Source organism: Herpailurus yagouaroundi, unplaced genomic scaffold, assembly GCF_014898765.1.
Source record: "Herpailurus yagouaroundi ecotype Mexico unplaced genomic scaffold, PumYag 162, whole genome shotgun sequence".
NCBI classification, from domain to species: domain Eukaryota; kingdom Metazoa; phylum Chordata; class Mammalia; order Carnivora; family Felidae; genus Herpailurus; species Herpailurus yagouaroundi.
The window spans coordinates 66,040,389-66,057,456 of NW_024412403.1; the positions used below are offsets into that span (position 1 = coordinate 66,040,389).

The 17,068-nt window shown below is 39.3% G+C and overlaps 1 protein-coding gene across 3 annotated transcripts in view; it reads right to left on the reverse strand.

Moving 5' to 3' along the window:
- Window positions 1–17,068, reverse strand: part of IGSF11 (immunoglobulin superfamily member 11) — a 135,889-nt gene that overhangs the window by 89,537 nt on the left and 29,284 nt on the right. The window lies entirely within an intron of this gene.

A 17,068-nucleotide genomic window follows, 5' to 3' on the forward strand; every position in this document is an offset into this window, starting at 1 on the left:
CTGGGACCTTATGAAGATAAAAAGCTTCTGCACAGCAAAGGAAACAACCAACAAAACTAAAAGGCAACCAACGGAATGGGAAAAGATATTTGCAAATGACATATCGGACAAAGGGCTAGTATCCAAAATCTATAAAGAGCTCACCAAACTCCACACCCGAAAAGCAAATAACCCAGTGAAGAAATGGGCAGAAAACATGAATAGACACTTCTCTAAAGAAGACATCCGGATGGCCAACAGGCACATGAAAAGATGTTCAGCGTCGCTCCTTATCAGGGAAATACAAATCAAAACCACACTCAGGTATCACCTCACGCCAGTCAGAGTGGCCAAAATGAACAAATCAGGAGACTATAGATGCTGGAGAGGATGTGGAGAAACGGGAACCCTCTTGCACTGTTGGTGGGAATGCAAATTGGTGCAGCCGCTCTGGAAAGCAGTGTGGAGGTTCCTCAGAAAATTAAAAATAGACCTACCCTATGACCCAGCAATAGCACTGCTAGGAATTTATCCAAGGGACACAGGAGTACTGATGCATAGGGGCACTTGTACCCCAATGTTCATAGCAGCACTCTCAACAATAGCCAAATTATGGAAAGAGCCTAAATGTCCATCAACTGATGAATGGATAAAGAAACTGTGGTTTATATACACAATGGAATACTACGTGGCAATGAGAAAAAATGAAATATGGCCTTTTGTAGCAACGTGGATGGAACTGGAGAGTGTGATGCTAAGTGAAATAAGCCATACAGAGAAAGACAGATACCATATGGTTTCACTCTTATGTGGATCCTGAGAAACTTAACAGGAACCCATGGGGGAGGGGAAGGAAAAAAAAAAAAAAAGAGGTTAGAGTGGGAGAGAGCCAAAGCATAAGAGACTGTTGAGAACTGAGAGCAAACTGAGGGTTGATGGGGGGTGGGAGGGAGGAGAGGGTGGGTGATGGGTATTGAGGAGGGCACCTTTTGGGATGAGCACTGGGTGTTGTATGGAAACCAATTTGACAATAAATTTCATATAAAAAAAAATAAATAAATAGGTAAAAAAAAAAAAAATAAAAAAAAAATAAAATGCAGCTAGGAGTCATGTAAAGTATCACATTAAAATGTAAGACCCTTCAAAATTCAATCTAATTTCAAAGCAGTATTTCAAACCAAAAGGCACTATGGGAATTGAGAGAGAATAAGGAGATAACAGTATTGTATCTCAATTTAGGAAAGAATTGAGATAGAAAGGGAGGTGGCAATCTACCAGGCATTTTTAACGACAGATCCATTTGTGATATATTATAAATTTCTGTCCCTCTGTCACAATGCAAGGACAAAGGGACCATTTTACTTTTTGCTTCCTGTGTAACTATTAACAATTAAGTTTAACATGAAAAGCTACACTGCTGGTGCTGACCTCCTTTAAGCCCTAGACCCATATATTGAATTGCTTACTGGTCTTCTTCCCCTTGGACCACGTTCCTCAAGCAGAACAAATTCAATTTGTCCAAAACTGGATTGATCATCTTCTCCCAAAGTTGGATCTTCTTCCTTTATTCTCCATTCCAATGCATCCAAGAACATAGACATTCACCCAGGACATGTTTAGCATCCTTTAAAACAAGGAAAGTTTACCTCCTACATTGCTTACCCGCTAAATTGGTGGTCTCCTCTTTAACTCTTCTGCCATTTGTTCCTTCTGTTCTGGCCCCTCATCATTTCTCCTCTGAACCCTTGCACCGGCCTCTTAGTATACCTGCCCCTGTTTCACCTTGTCTTCCGCCAGTACATTCTGTGCACCACCAGCCCCAGAGGGCACTTCCAACAAGCAAATGTGCTTATACTCCACCCTAGAATAGATCCTTGGGATGAATGGACCTCACTCTCCCATAAGGGATAAACCAACTTTCTCAGCAGGACTCAAAGGCCTTCCATGAGCCACCATTCATAGCTTCCCCTTCCACCACCAGCAGGTCACACACACAACTGCTACAATGAAGCACACCTGAGCACCCAAGCTGCACTCCCTGTGCCACTTTATGCTTTTTTGTCTTTCTTTGTGCAGTTCTCTCTTCAACAAGCCATGGTTTTTTTGAACTTTGAATGCGTTTTTGAACGCATTCCCTAAGGGACTCTTCCCGGACTCTTCTCCTCCTCTCACTTCTGGACAAAGTGTCTTCCCCCTGTATTTACACAGCAAAGCAGCCCTGACTCCACAGCACCTACCACACCCTGCTGACTGTCCGCTTGCCTCCGACTACCAGTAGCTCAAGGAAGCGGTATTCACCTCCACTCACAGTGCCTAGTACACAAGAAATGTTCACTGAACTAACTTCTTTTTTCATCAAATGACTCGATTTTTACTTGATTCTATTTATAACATTTTCTTCCTGTTTTCAATACAGTACAAGTGAGAGATTTACAGTAAGTAATATTTTGCATGCTCAACTTAACAGGAAAACAGAAAGGAACCTTTACTAAAGCTTTCCCCAGGTCAGTAGTATACCATGCCGAGTATACACTTTCACATGAGACTCAATGTTTAAAGTTGCTATGTAAGTTAAGCAGAGGCAGTATCTTGTTTTTACAGAGAAGAGAGGATAATAAACTTTCACAAGGTCACACAGCTCAAAAGTGGAGGGGTCAATATTGGAATACAGGTTTTATGCCAACTTAATAGTGCTCCTCCCGTTGAGAGAGAACAGAAGGATTCAACAGAAAGAAAAGAAATCCAAAAACTGAAAAAGGAGAAAATGTTCTAAGTTCTCCTCCAGTCTCACAATTTTGTCTTTTCTCCACATGTCTCAATTGGATGGGTGACTCTGGGTAATGGGGGTCATTGTAAGACCATGGCTATTACTTAGAACACCGTGTTAGGGAATGCTAGGGTTAGCAGTTCAATAAACTTATGCATTAATTAGTTTCGTTCCACGAGACATCCAGCCACTAAACTTCTAACCCTTGCAAACCATCTCGCAATCACATGGACTAGGAAAACGTGTAAGCGGCTCAGTTTTAATCCACCACCACCATTACAAATACAATTCAAAGTACCAACCTCCCTAATGGTGCCTGCAAACTGGTACATGAAAGCTATCACAGAGGCTCGAAGCTCAGCTCTGCAAACAGAATGCACGATGGAATGCCTGACTAGAAAAGCTAAGGGGGGGGGGGGGCATTTCATATTTCATATTTCATTCCAGGCGGTGAGGACTTCCCTCCTTCAGCAAATGGGTGAGGACGAGCTGCCTCTCACACTGTGCCCACACCACGCACACCCTAGCCTGGGGACATTCTGAGGCAGACTATGGATACTAAGGAATGTGAGCTTAATGTAGAAGTTATGGCTCCAAGCAAAGACTACAACAAGACCACTGCCCCCACTTCTCCAAGTCCTGCCCGGTAGCATGGTGTCATAAAATATACTTGGCCTACTCAGCAGAGGTAATACAGCCCCAGTAAAGATTGCAACTGCTACTAAACAATGTCTGTAGTGGGGAGAACCAAAAAAGCTACAATCCAAGGACACCAGGCAGAGATCCCAACAACAAGAGCCTTGAAAAAGACAAGGAAGAAAAATAGTAGCAGCAACTTGCTGGGCATGTGACTTAAGACTCTTGGCAGGCTGCCTTGCTGGGCTGGACAGAATGTGGGCAGAGAATTCACATCTTTCTCCCCGCTGCCAGAGGCCAAGAAGGCCCAGACAGAGGAATACCAAGTCAGATCCTTCATCAAGCTAATAATCAATGAGAACTTCCTGAGGAAAACAATGAATGAATAACCACAACTCTCATGTTTTACACATGCATGTGACTAATCTGCATTACACTAATGGGTTTAGGACTTCCACAACTTGAAACAGTTCTGTAATATATTAATTAGGTATCAAATATACAACCAATGCAAGGGTTCACACCTGGCAAGCAGGTTGCTGCACAAAGCTCTGAAGCAAAAACAAAGAACAGAGTTCAGCTTAACATGTCACCCACCAACATTAATAGGGCATGAATTGAGACACTGGGCCAAGATCAGCTAATACAAAGACAAATAGGATGTCTTTGAGGAAGCTACAGTATTCTAGGGGACGTGGGAGGAAAAAGCAAAGAGAATGTCAATAAAATAAGGCAACTGCTGGCACAGGATGTATAGGGTAGTATATGAAGACCACCACTCAGAGTTAAAAGACCAAAAGCGAAGCAAGCAAACATCAACCCCCACAAGGACCAAAGGGAAGAGTTACAAAAAAAAAACCCTAGAAATAATCTAATCTGGATTTTCGAATGAGGACCCAAGTTACAAAAGGTGTATGACTTGTCCAGCGTCATGCGGTCAAGAGCAAAGTCTAGGCTGGAACTCAGGTTTCCAGTGCTTTCTACCACAGCAGGTGGGGAAGGGAGTTCCAGGCTTCTGAAGCTAGATGAATACAACTTCAAAAATGCAGATTCTAGGGGTACCTGGGTGGCTCAGTTGGTTAAGCATCCAACTCTTAACTTTGGCTCAGGTCATGATCTCACGGTTCATGAGTCAAGCCCCACACTGGGCTCTGTGCTGACAACGCACATTCATATTCTCTCTCTCTCTCTCTCTCCCTCCCTCCCTCCCTCTTTCTGCCCCTCTCCCACTTGTGTTCTCTCTCTCTCAAAAATAAAAAAAGAAGCATCTTTTAAAATGTAGATTCTAAAGACAACTTGACTAAAGCACTGTGAATAAGAATGAAGGGAGGGATGTGAGGGCTGGATCTCCTCAGAGAGGGGAGACCTGGAAGACAAGGGCATCTGCATGTGGTATGTCAGTAAAACCAGAAAAATTAGAAGCATTTCATTTTTAACTGGCCATAAACATTCTCCTCAAAGCAACTATTTGCTAACAGGCTGCTTCAGTGGTGTTACTAGTTTACTCCTCCCCTATTGCAGACAGTATTTTATCACTTTTGCTGAGACTACAGGGATGTTTTGCGCACAAGATTTCTTAGAGACTGTGTATCAAACACAACTGCATCTACCGGAGAGTCTGCAAGCCTTTTCCTCAGCAGAACTTCTCTATGACATCATGAAGTTCAAAGCAATACCCGCATAAGCTAATATAAAGCTCTACCCAAGTTACTCTGCAAACCAAAATGCAAGCCAGTTGTCATTACAAGGTAAAGAGATCAATGCTACACTTAATTTATTCAGCAAAATTTACTGATTAACTCTGTGCCATGCACACTAATTTTAAAACCTTATAATCTTAAAGGTTATAAGGTGGGGAGGTTAGGAGACAAAGGATAAGAAGGCATACAAAGGAAAATACAAGAAAATTAAGATAAATAAGACACAGTCCCTGTCTAGTGAGAAAAGTAAATGTCATACATGCAAAAACTATACAACAGTTTGATAAATGTTATAAAGCAATGCTATTCATGCCAACCCCTGAATTGTTTGTTGTCGGTCTACAAGAAAATAGCAAGTTCAGAAATGGAGAGTAAACATTTAGAAAACTTTATAGCAATTTTTTTCTTTTTTTTTTTTAATTTAAATTCAATACAGTGTAGTATTGGTTTCAGGAGTAGAATTTAGTGATTTGCATTTGCATACAACATGGATGGACATTTGAGCTCTTTCCATAATTTGGCTATTGTTTTGGGGGGGGGGCAGATTTAAAATCCTCATGTTTTTTTATTTTTTTAATATAATTATTGTCAAATTGGTTTCCATACAACACCCAGTGCTCATCCCAACAGGTGCCCTCCTCAATGCCCATCACCCACTTTCCTCTCTCCCCCACCCCCTATCAACCCTCTCAGTTTGTTCTCAGCATTTAAGAGTCTCTTATGGTTTGCCTCCTTCCCTCTCTGTAACTTTTTTCACCCCCTTCACCTCTCCCACCCCTGCCATCTTCTGTTGAGTTTCTCAGGATCCACATATGAGTGAAAACATATGGTATCTTTCTCTGCTTGACTTATTTCACTTAGCATAACACTCTCCACTTCCATCCATGTCGCTACAAATGGTCAGATTTCATTCTTTCTCATTGCCAAGTAGTATTCCATTGTGTATATAAACCACATCTTCTTTATCCATTCGTCCGTTGATGGACATTTAGGCTCTTTCCATAATTTGGCTATTGTTGAAAGTGCTGCTATAAAACCTTTATAGCAATTTACCAGTAATTTTAGGTCTGTTGAATCTAGTCATTTATAAATGAGGCTTCTATTTTGTATGTCTTTTTTACATTTCATTTTTCTAGTATTTCATTTTTATTACACTTTTTACAAAATGTCAGCCCACAAATAGTTTGAGAAGTAATGCAATAAAGTGACATACCACTAGCACTACATGCTGTCCTACACATATGATATGAGCACAGATGAGGAGAAAAACCTGTGAGATTTAACAGTGGCTCCAGAGAGGAGATAACCTTTAAGCTATAAGGGATAAGTGGGGGTTAACCAGAGACAGTGAGAAGGGAAATGCATTCTAGGGAAGGAAGAGCATCTGAAAAAGCTTGGGGGTCATAAAAGTGGATGGCATGTTTGGAGCATAAACTTTGAGGCATAGTAATAAACAGTATAAGTGCAGGAAATTAAGCTACAAAGAAATTGCAAGAGACTTGCATGACTTTAACGTTTAGGCTTTGGGCTTTTTACCTAAAACACAAGAGGGAACCACTGAACATTTGTATTACCCAGAGAAGGCTGTATTTGTATCTTCATTCAAGTTATTCTGGCAGCAGTATGGTAGATAGATTTGAAGGGAGACAGAGCAGAAGGAGGGGCAGATACCAGTTATGAACATACTGGAATAATCTAGGTGGGAAGTAAAGAGAAGCTGCATTATATCAAGGAAAACGGGCAAGAAAGAATGGCTTAGAGAAATGTTTCAAAGGTAGGAATGTATAGTATTCCTCGCTTACCAATAGGTATCAAAATCTACAATTAGACAGTTGTTCATTTAATTCAATAGGTGGTCTGATTATACAAGAGGGAGAGCAGTAGGAACAAGGATGAGTGGGTTACTGAAAGGAGAGAGATCAGGATGAAATGGGAAATTCTAGAATGAAAATGTGAAAGTTCACTAAATACAAGTATGAGGTGTGTGCTGCTGAGAAACGGGAGGTATCTGGGGTGAAATGTGAAATTCTAGAATGATATTGGACCTTGATAACACACACACACACACACACACACACACACAGAGAGAACAAGGAAAGAGGTATAGCCAACACATTTGTTTTGCACACTCCATGTAGAAAGCAGTATTTTAGACACCATGAGAGATAAAAAGAGAATAGAGAGATAAAAAAATACAAACAGTTCTTTCACTACTGACCCCAGGACAACTCTAGGGTCTCCTGAAACCCCCTAGTTAGTTCTGGACCACAGCTGACCTGAGGTACTTAACTCAGTAAGTATCAAACCAAGACTCATCTTCAATCCAGAGAATCCTATGGGTTCAGGGAATCTCTAAAGGGAGGTGGGGGGAGGCGGTATAACACAAGTGTGTGTGGTGCTGCCGGCAGGGAAGGAGGTTTCTTGCCTGGAAGAAATTAATATGCCGTGAAATGTCACTAGGGAAAATGTGAGTCCCTCAAATGAAAACTGTTGAGTCAGCCAGAGCCTCTGGAGCTCCCAGTCTTCAGAGACCCAGAGATAAGCTTCTCCCTAGAATAGCTTCTCCCTCTCACAGATTTAGTGAGTCCCTGAAACTCAGTGACTCTTGAGAGAAAGCAACAGTGGAAGGGAGTGTGGCGCAAGCATATACCATTTTTCATGGAATATTGGGAAAAAAGTAAGCCTGTGGTTAGATGTAGTCAGAAACAAATCAAATACTGTTCTATCATGGGTATTTATACCCCTCTTTTGCCACAATTAACACACACGGGGATTACCACTTATCATAACACTGTCGTCCTCTTGTTGTGGGACAGGCCCAGTCTCCATGTTATGGTGGTCCGATTGTGTTTTATCAGGTTCTATAATAAGTGCCTGCTATATTTCAGGGCACATGATTTTACCAAAGGATACAATAGACTTAGCTTTATATCAACTTCTACTTCATTCTGGTCATGAACTAGGACAAAGAGCCCCTTGTGTATCTTTACAGCTGTATCTATACAAGTGAAATTCACCAATTAACCTGTGAATTTAATCTAATTATTCAACAAGTATACAAGATTAAACAGTTTAATTTACCTAAAGAGTAATAAGCTTTTAATCTACGATCATCAGCTGCCACTTCATTTTAGTTTATAAAACATAATGTTGCCCGTGTCTTTGTAAAGTGGCATTGGATATAAGACAAATGTTCACATATAAGAGAACATAAAACTATCTCCAAACAGCATTAATTGCCATCTTGTTATCAGAAATGAACAAATTCTCAATCAGTGCTTACCCATCTGCAAGACACTTTTGGGAATCAACAGAAAACAAAAAGATCTAATTATCCACAAGGTCTGGAAAAGACAGAAAACAGAATCACTTAATACCAACAGTGTATGGAGGTAAGCAAAGGAGAAGCTCTCCATTCAAAATGTCCAGGATCCTCTGCAAGCCCTGTACAATGCACCAGCATGGAGACTGATGAATAAGCTTCATTGATAATAGTGACTACGTCACGGCTGGCTGAACATTCAGTCCACAAACAGAAGGCTTCTTGTATTTGCTCAAATCAACCATAGGAAAGTTTTAGCCAAAAGACTGTTATATTCAAATGGAAATCAGTACTTTCCAGCAAGAAAGGACAATTAGCAATTCCTTAAACTGGCACTCAGAGGAAGAGCAGGGAAATGTACCAAAAACAATCACAAACAACCTATATTCCAAAATGTGAAATAAGTAAGAAAGACTACCACAGTTAGCATTTTGAAAACTGCACACAGCAGACCTAAGTCTGTATATTACAGGTCTCAAATCATCAACCCACTGGTAAACTTCACCCAAATACTACCCTTTTGTAAAGTGCTTATTCCATACAAGTTAAAACCATAGTCTGAGATTCCAGGGCATAGTTAATTTAAATGGTGTTCCCTGAACATTAAGTAAAAAAGCACAAAACCTGTTTGTACATTCGAAAAGCCTTTACTCACCAGATTAACAGATTCTAGCAAATACCTTTCCAAGATTGGCAGGACAAATAGCCACCATCCTCATCCCCATTTCCAAGCACACATCAATTTTGGCCTATTTGACCTATGGATAGGGTGTTGTGAGTCTGATCCTGGGGGCTATAACAAGTCCACAGGCTCCCAAACAAGTTATGATTGAACTTTAAAAAATTCAGGGGAAAAAGACAGGCTCAAGAAATTGCACCAGAGTTAATCAATGATTTTTGAAACATGATACCAAAAGCACAAACAACAAGAGAAAAAAACTGATAAATTAAACTGGGTCAAAATTAAAACCTTTGTGCTTCAAATGATACCATCAAGAAAGTGAAAAGACAACCAACAGAATGAGAGAAAATTGTAAATCATATGTCTGATGAGAGGTACAAATCTTTAATTTTAATAATAAAAAGACAACCCAATTAAAAATGGATAAAGGGCAGGGTGCCTGGGTGGCTCAGCTGGTTAAGCATGAGACTCAGTTTTGGCTCAAGTCACAATGTCACAATTTTGTGAGTTCGAGCACTTCATTGGGCTCTGTGCTACAGTGCTTGGGATTCTCTCTTCCTCTCTCTCTGCCCCTCCCCCATTCATACTGTCTCTCTCTCTCTCAAAATAAATAAACTTAAAAAAACTTTTTAATGGACAAAGGGTTTCTGAATAAGACATTTCTCCTAAGAAAATATATGAATGGCCAATAAACATATGAAATGATATTCACCATTATTAGTTATTAGGAAAATGCAAATCTACAATGAGATATCACTTCAAACCCGCTAAAATGGCAAAATAAAAAGACAATAACAAGTGCTGGGGAGAACGTAGAGAAATGGTGTGGCCACTTTGGAAAATAGTTTGGCAGTTAAACAGAGGACTACAAGATCCAGCAATTCCATTCCTAGGTATATATCCAAGAAAAATTAAAACACATCCACTCAGAAACTTGTACATAAATGTTCATAGCAGTATTCATGACAGCCAAAAAATAGAAAATCCAAAGGTCCATCAACTGACAAATGGATAAACAGAAATTTGTACATCCATGCATGTAATATTCAAGTACAGGGCTCTATGTGCAAATTATGGGGATGAGCATGGGGCAGAGAAATAGAACAGAGAAGACAGTGATTTCATCTGGAGATGACACACAAATGATTCACACGAACAGTGACACCTGAGCAGGGCTTCAGAGGCTAGGTAAACAGGAAGAGAATGACGTGGGAAAGGGGATGGAAGGAAAGCAAACCACACTGAAGGCAATGCAAAGAAAAGATGTATGAAATAACAAAGCAGCTTGAAGGACTGAAAGAAATTAGGAAAAAAAAGAATGAGACAAGTCATGATAAGACATGTCAGATGATGGCCAGGGTGAAGAGGACACTGACAACAGGAAATGTACAAGGGATACCTGACTTTCCTAAAGATAGTTCAAACATGAACTCTTGCCCCTCTGCCCCAGACCTGTTCCCCAGTGTCCAGTTCTATCATCTCCGACTAATGCTGGTGCTTGAGCCAGAAACCTGGGAATCACCTTTGACATCTGCTCCCCCAAGCCCCCCACATTTAATCTATCAATCACCAGTGCCTCTGATTCTAATTCTAAAATCTGTTCCATTCATCCACCACTCCCTCCCTATTCACCAGCACTGTACTTGATTTCTCCAACAGCCTCTTCATCAGTCTCCCTGCCACCATCCTTAATTCACTCAAATTCATTCTACACACAGAGATGATCTTTTCAAAGTGTCAAACCTTCATTAAATCCCCACTGCACTAAAGTCTAAAGATGGGGAACATACCTTGTTTTATTCACTTTGGGATACTCAGTGCCTAGTACATTGAAAGAATGAAAGAGAGAGGATCAGGTCTGGGGCAAGATGATGAGTACAGGCCTACTCGGTTTGAGCTGTCTAGGAATGTCCAAGTAGTTACCTTGCTGGCAACTGGCAATATGTGCCTGGATCCCAATGACATTTGGCTTCACTATTTCAAGACTAACATAGGCAGAATTACCTAGTAAACAGGACTAAGACTATTTTAGATAATCATGAACTAAGTTAATAAAGCTTGAAGCAAGCTCAGCTTCTTAGGAAAGATTAAAGTATCTCTCTAATCTGAAATTCTGCAGTTCTGGGTCAGGTGTAGGTTAGCATTTCAAGGACAACAGAAAACACAGATCTGGCACTAGATTAATGGTGGGATTTTTACAAGGAACAATCTGGTAGCAAAGCCTATGATTTGGCCACTTCCTTCAAACTATTTACCCAATGTTTCTGCCCCCCTGTTCCCTGTGTCCTTACCAAATCCCAAATGGCTTCTCTGTCATTCATTATAAATAATTCCTGACTCTCAGACAGTACACCTGGGGTGGTACCCAGAAGTACATATTCTGATAACGACACCAGGCAATGTCTCAGTCTGGGGATGCCACTAAGTTAACAGCTTAGAGAACAGATACAAAGCTTATCTTCCTTCCTCTCTCCCACTGACCCTGGAGAGCTACCTTTGAATGTGGGTGCTGTAAGGATTTTCAGAAATAATTAAATTATAATTTACTGTGGTGGGATTCCCATGGCACTGTGCAAAGCATTTAATATAAAGTACTGTACATGACAAATAAATGCAAAGAGCTTCCAGAGAGTTTCTAATAAGTAACAATTGCTTTTCCAAATGCAGATATAGAATAAACTGATTACAGCCTCCAATATCCTTTTTTTCTCCTTAACTTTCCCCAATATCAGTGTTTGTTAACTACTATATACAAACCTTTCAAGTTCAATGAGATCATGATAGTATCTATCTCTACATCACTTTTTAAATCAATATATTAAATAATTATTCAATTGTCTTAACTTTTAAAATAGAACATTTTGAGGGGCACCCAGGTGGTTCAGTCAGTTAAGCGTCTGACTCTTGGTTTTGACTCAGGTCATGATCTCACAGTTCTTCCTGAGTCAGAGCCCTGCATCGGGCTTGTGCTGACAGCACAAAGCTTGCTTGGGATTCTGTCTCTCCCTCTCCGCCCCTCCTCTCTCTCGCTCTCAAAATAAATAAAATGTTTAAAAAATAAAAAGTAAAACAGCACATTTTGAGAACTTCTGTCTATATATCCAAGGAGCATGTACAACAGTTAGTAATGTAAAATTAGTCAGCTTGTGATCCTGTCAGTTGTTTTCTATTCAGGTGATCACAGGCAACAGCCTGGTGGATTTGGTAGTCTTCGGTTTTAAACTGCTTTATGTTTAGTCATATGTCATTTACTTTGTATCTGTAAAGGACCACTGGTTAAAAACAGAATATAAGAGTTATTGAAATATGGAATATTGAGATATTGAAATATAAATAAAGAACACAAACATTAAATCCTACAACTTTAACTAATGACGATTTTTACCAGCTCTGGATATTGCATCACCTGATCAAATTTCTTACATCTTACAAAAAAAAAAGTCTCCAAGGGGCGCCTGGGTGGCGCAGTCGGTTGGGCGTCCAACTTCAGCCAGGTCACGATCTCGCGGTCCGGGAGTTCGAGCCCCGCGTCAGGCTCTGGGCTGATGGCTCGGAGCCTGGAGCCTGTTTCCGATTCTGTGTCTCCCTCTCTCTCTGCCCCTCCCCCGTTCATGCTCTGTCTCTCTCTGTCCCAAAAATAAATAAAAACGTTGGAAAAAAAAATTAAAAAAAAAAGTCTCCAATACTTTAAAATCCAATGGGAAAAAAAAGGGAAAATATGGAAAATATAACATCACAACTGGCTTTTCTTTTACAGGGAATAAGATTGCCTCCATTATGTGTTATTTGCCAGAAAAGTACTTATGAATAGCAATTTGAAAATTTTTATCTATTAGTGTATTTTAGAAGAAAACCTCAAAATACATTTTTAAAAATAAGACAGGGGCGCCTGGGTGGCGCAGTCGGTTAAGCGTCCGACTTCAGCCAGGTCACGATCTCGCGGTCCGTGAGTTCGAGCCCCGCGTCAGGCTCTGGGCTGATGGCTCGGAGCCTGGAGCCTGTTTCCGATTCTGTGTCTCCCTCTCTCTCTGCCCCTCCCCCGTTCATGCTCTGTCTCTCTCTGTCCCAAAAATAAATAAAAAACGTTGAAAAAAAAATTAAAAAAAAAAAAATAAATAAAAATAAAAATAAAAATAAGACAGAATACCAGACTTGCAACCACTGAGTGATAAACTAAGGTTATTATTTATTTTTGATGCTTGACACAACCTTAAATTTCAATATGCACTTTACTATATTCATTCCCAAAAGGACATCATCTTAAAATCTGACAGTGGGGTTTTATTTTATGTGACTAATTTAAACTAAATTAAGCACCCTTGTTATACATGCAAATGATATATGCATAAATTTACTCATTTCAGCATTGTTTAAAATAGTATAAAATACTGGAAACCACCTAAGTATCCACTAGTGGGGGAACAAGTTATGGCACGTCAATACAATGAGATGTTACACAGACATAAAAGAATAAGAAAGCATACAGTAAAGTGTGCTACTGCTTGTGTAGGAAAATGGGGTGGGTTATAAATGTATTTGATTGTCCATGCTTAAAATAACTCCAGAATGATACTTTTTTAAAAAACTAACAACACTGGTTACCTGTGGAGGGGAAACTTGGAGGACTGGAGACAAGAGAAACTTTTCAAGGAGTATTATTTTATATTTTTTTGAAATTTGATCCATGAGAATATATAATCTATTCCAAGACAGTAATGTTTAAAATAAGTATTTTTAAAAGTAAGCCAATACTCTTATAGAGTATTTTAAAAGAAATTAATACTTTCAAAAATGTAATACTCAATAACTAGCTTATATATAATCACATAGACAAAAATATTTTGTAGAAGAACAATCACAATCTGTAATCTTAAAACTGCTCAATACATGCCCTCTTGAATCACATGGAACACAGTAATCTTAGAGTTAATTCCATCTCCAACCCTCTTCATGTGCCATCTATGGTTGAAATAGCAGCTACAATGGGTTCCTTCATTTTCTCAGGGCTACAAGGAAAAAGCAGTACAAAATATGAGCTTCTTGACAAATCCCCATAAGAAGTGACTGAGAAAAAAATTTTTGAAAATATTCAATTTTTCTAATCACACTGTACATCACTTGTTAAATGGAAAAGTCAAATGTCTTTTCATTCATAATGCTGCATTAAATCATATATTAAATATAAAATTTATAACAATACTTAATAATAGAATATCCATTTAAGACTAATTTTATCTTAATCACATCATCTTTTATTGCCCCCAAATGACAAAACGCCTTTTAAAACTTAATTCAATAGGAGCTTCTTGAGAAATAGGGTCTCAGGTTCAAAAAAAGGTGAGAACAAAGCAATCTACAGTACTGTAGATGTCTACAGTACCAATGACCAACTGACAGCCAGAGTTACCAGGGAGCAAAAATCATAAGTCTAAAAATATAAAACAAAACTAACAAATAAGGTTGGCTGTTGTATTCACCATCCAACCTCAAACTGGTATTCCCATTCTTCATCTCTCACTGAGTTCACAGCCAGTCTTCTAAAGGTTCACCTTTCTTGAGCTCCTTCTCCTATCCTAACCTTCTAACTCTTGACAAACACCTCACTTTTCACCTGCACCTAGAAGAAAGTGAAGGAATTCTCTCGCTGTCAACCAGAGCATCTGTACTTTTACCTGCCCTTTCACCTTCCCCTCCCATCCACAGGAGGCAGGATAACTCCTTCCCTGCCTTAGAGCATCTTCCACCTCCATCAGGACCTCATCTGAGCCATCATCCCACCACTTCATATTTCAACTGCTCCCTTTTCTTTGGCTCCTTCCCTTCTGCTTTCAAAACAGCAAAGACCTTTCGTTATTTTGAAATTTTTCTCTTGATCCTGCTCTGTCCTCTAACTATTGTCCTATTTCTGTCCTTTTTCTGGTCAAACTGCCCAAATATGGAATCCACATCCATTGCTGCCTCCTTCTTCCCTCAGAAAAGATATGCTTAACTTTCAAATCCTCTACTAAAATAGCCTTATCAAAGTTCCCTAATGTCTGCATAATCACTGAATCAAAAGTGAAAGTGACCTTCAAGCTTATCTACTCTATTTAACTTATTATATGGGTAAGGAAGCCGAGAATCATGAAAGGTTAAGTTGACCAACATTATACATGCATCAATGTGGGCTGACATCTTGACAACCTTCCATCCAGAAGAATATACATTCCTTGGTTTAAAAAAAAGAAAGAAAACAAAACAAAATCACTAACTAAAAAAGCAGGATGAAACCTACTCAAGATGATTTCGGACCAGCATCACATGGACCCACGCCCTTCCTCTGGAGTAGAACCTCTCCACGCTGTGTCTCAAGTTTCCTCAAAAAATTAAAAGTAGAACTACCCTACGACCCAGCAATTGCACTACTAGGTATTTATCCAAAGGTTACAAAAATGCTGATTTGAAGGGGTGCATGCACCCCAGTGTTTACAGTAGTGCTATCAATAATAACCAAATTATGAAAAGAGCCCAAATGTCCTTTGGCTGAAGACTAGATAAATATATACACCGCGCGCACACACACACACTATATACAATGGAATATTACTCAACCATCAAAAAGAATGAAATCTTGCCATTTGCAATGTGGGTAGAAGTACAGTGTATTATGCTAAGCGAAATAGTCAGAGAAAGACATCATATGACTTCACTCATATGTGGAATTTAAGACACAAAACAGGGGAAGGGAAGGAAACAATATGATAAAAACAGAAAAGGAGGCAAACCATAAGAGACCCTTAAATACAGAGAACAAACTGAGGGTTGCTGGAGGGTGGTGTGATGGGTTAAACGGGTGATGGGCATTAAGGAGGGAACTTGCTGGGATGAGCACTAGGTGTTGTATATAAGTGATGGATCACTGGGTTCTACTCCTGAAAGCAATACTATACTATATGTTAACTAACTTCAAATTAAATAAATTTTAAAAAAAAAGATCATTTCAGGTTTCTCCACAAAAGAAAAAAGAGGAGTCTCAACTGTAATCTGAAATGAAAGTCAATACAAATATAGCAACAGATAATTCAAAGTCCATTTCAATTGACTTTAGAATGTCATGAATTGCACTTCATGAATTCCTAAGCATCTAAACCAAATAATAAAGTTCCACCGTGGAATCTTTTTAGGAAGGAGTCTATTCCTCTTCCTTTACTCCTCCCTTTGCCATGAACATGCCTACAGGACACAATCTAAATCTGGGTGTCGAAAGACCCTGCATAGAAACTGAAAAAGCCATCAGAGAAGGAGAAAGAAACAGAGAAATAAAAAGAAGTTTCCAGAAAGTGGAAGTGGTCAAGAGAGCCAAATGCTAATAGTGCACATTCTTTCCCTGACAGACCACTTTTTGTACACTCTTAGTCATTCTAAATAAGTCTCTGAAGTTTTCCTGAATTAGGGCTTAACGTCTTTTACAAATAAACATGCCCAGCTAAGCATGAAGAGTATAGATTCCTCAATCTACTTGTGTTCAGTCTCCCTGACTGTACATTTTAGAGGCCAACCTACAGTCTGAGTAAAATATTTGAGATTCTACTACCCAAGCTTTTTCCCCCACCCAACACTTCTTCCATAACACTCCTTGAAACATCCATATAACTACCAAAAATATATAATAAATGAGGACTTTAAACAAAGAACCAACAGAAATTAATAGATAAAAAGTTATCTTGCCTATACTCCTAGCTTCTCCAGGTATTTCCATTCCCAAATAATTGGGAGGCTTCATAGACTTACTTGCTTCACTCTTCACTGTTCTATCACACTACTGTCAGCTACCCCACAAACTTAGGAAGGCAAGGTACTACAAGAGACATCTGCCTAGAAATATACAATACCTAGATTTCAAATTAAACAATTTAAACAGTAAAATAATATATTACTGGTAAGGAAACATGAAGACACTATTTTGTCATGATTTGGGATGTTAATTTAATAATTAATAAGCA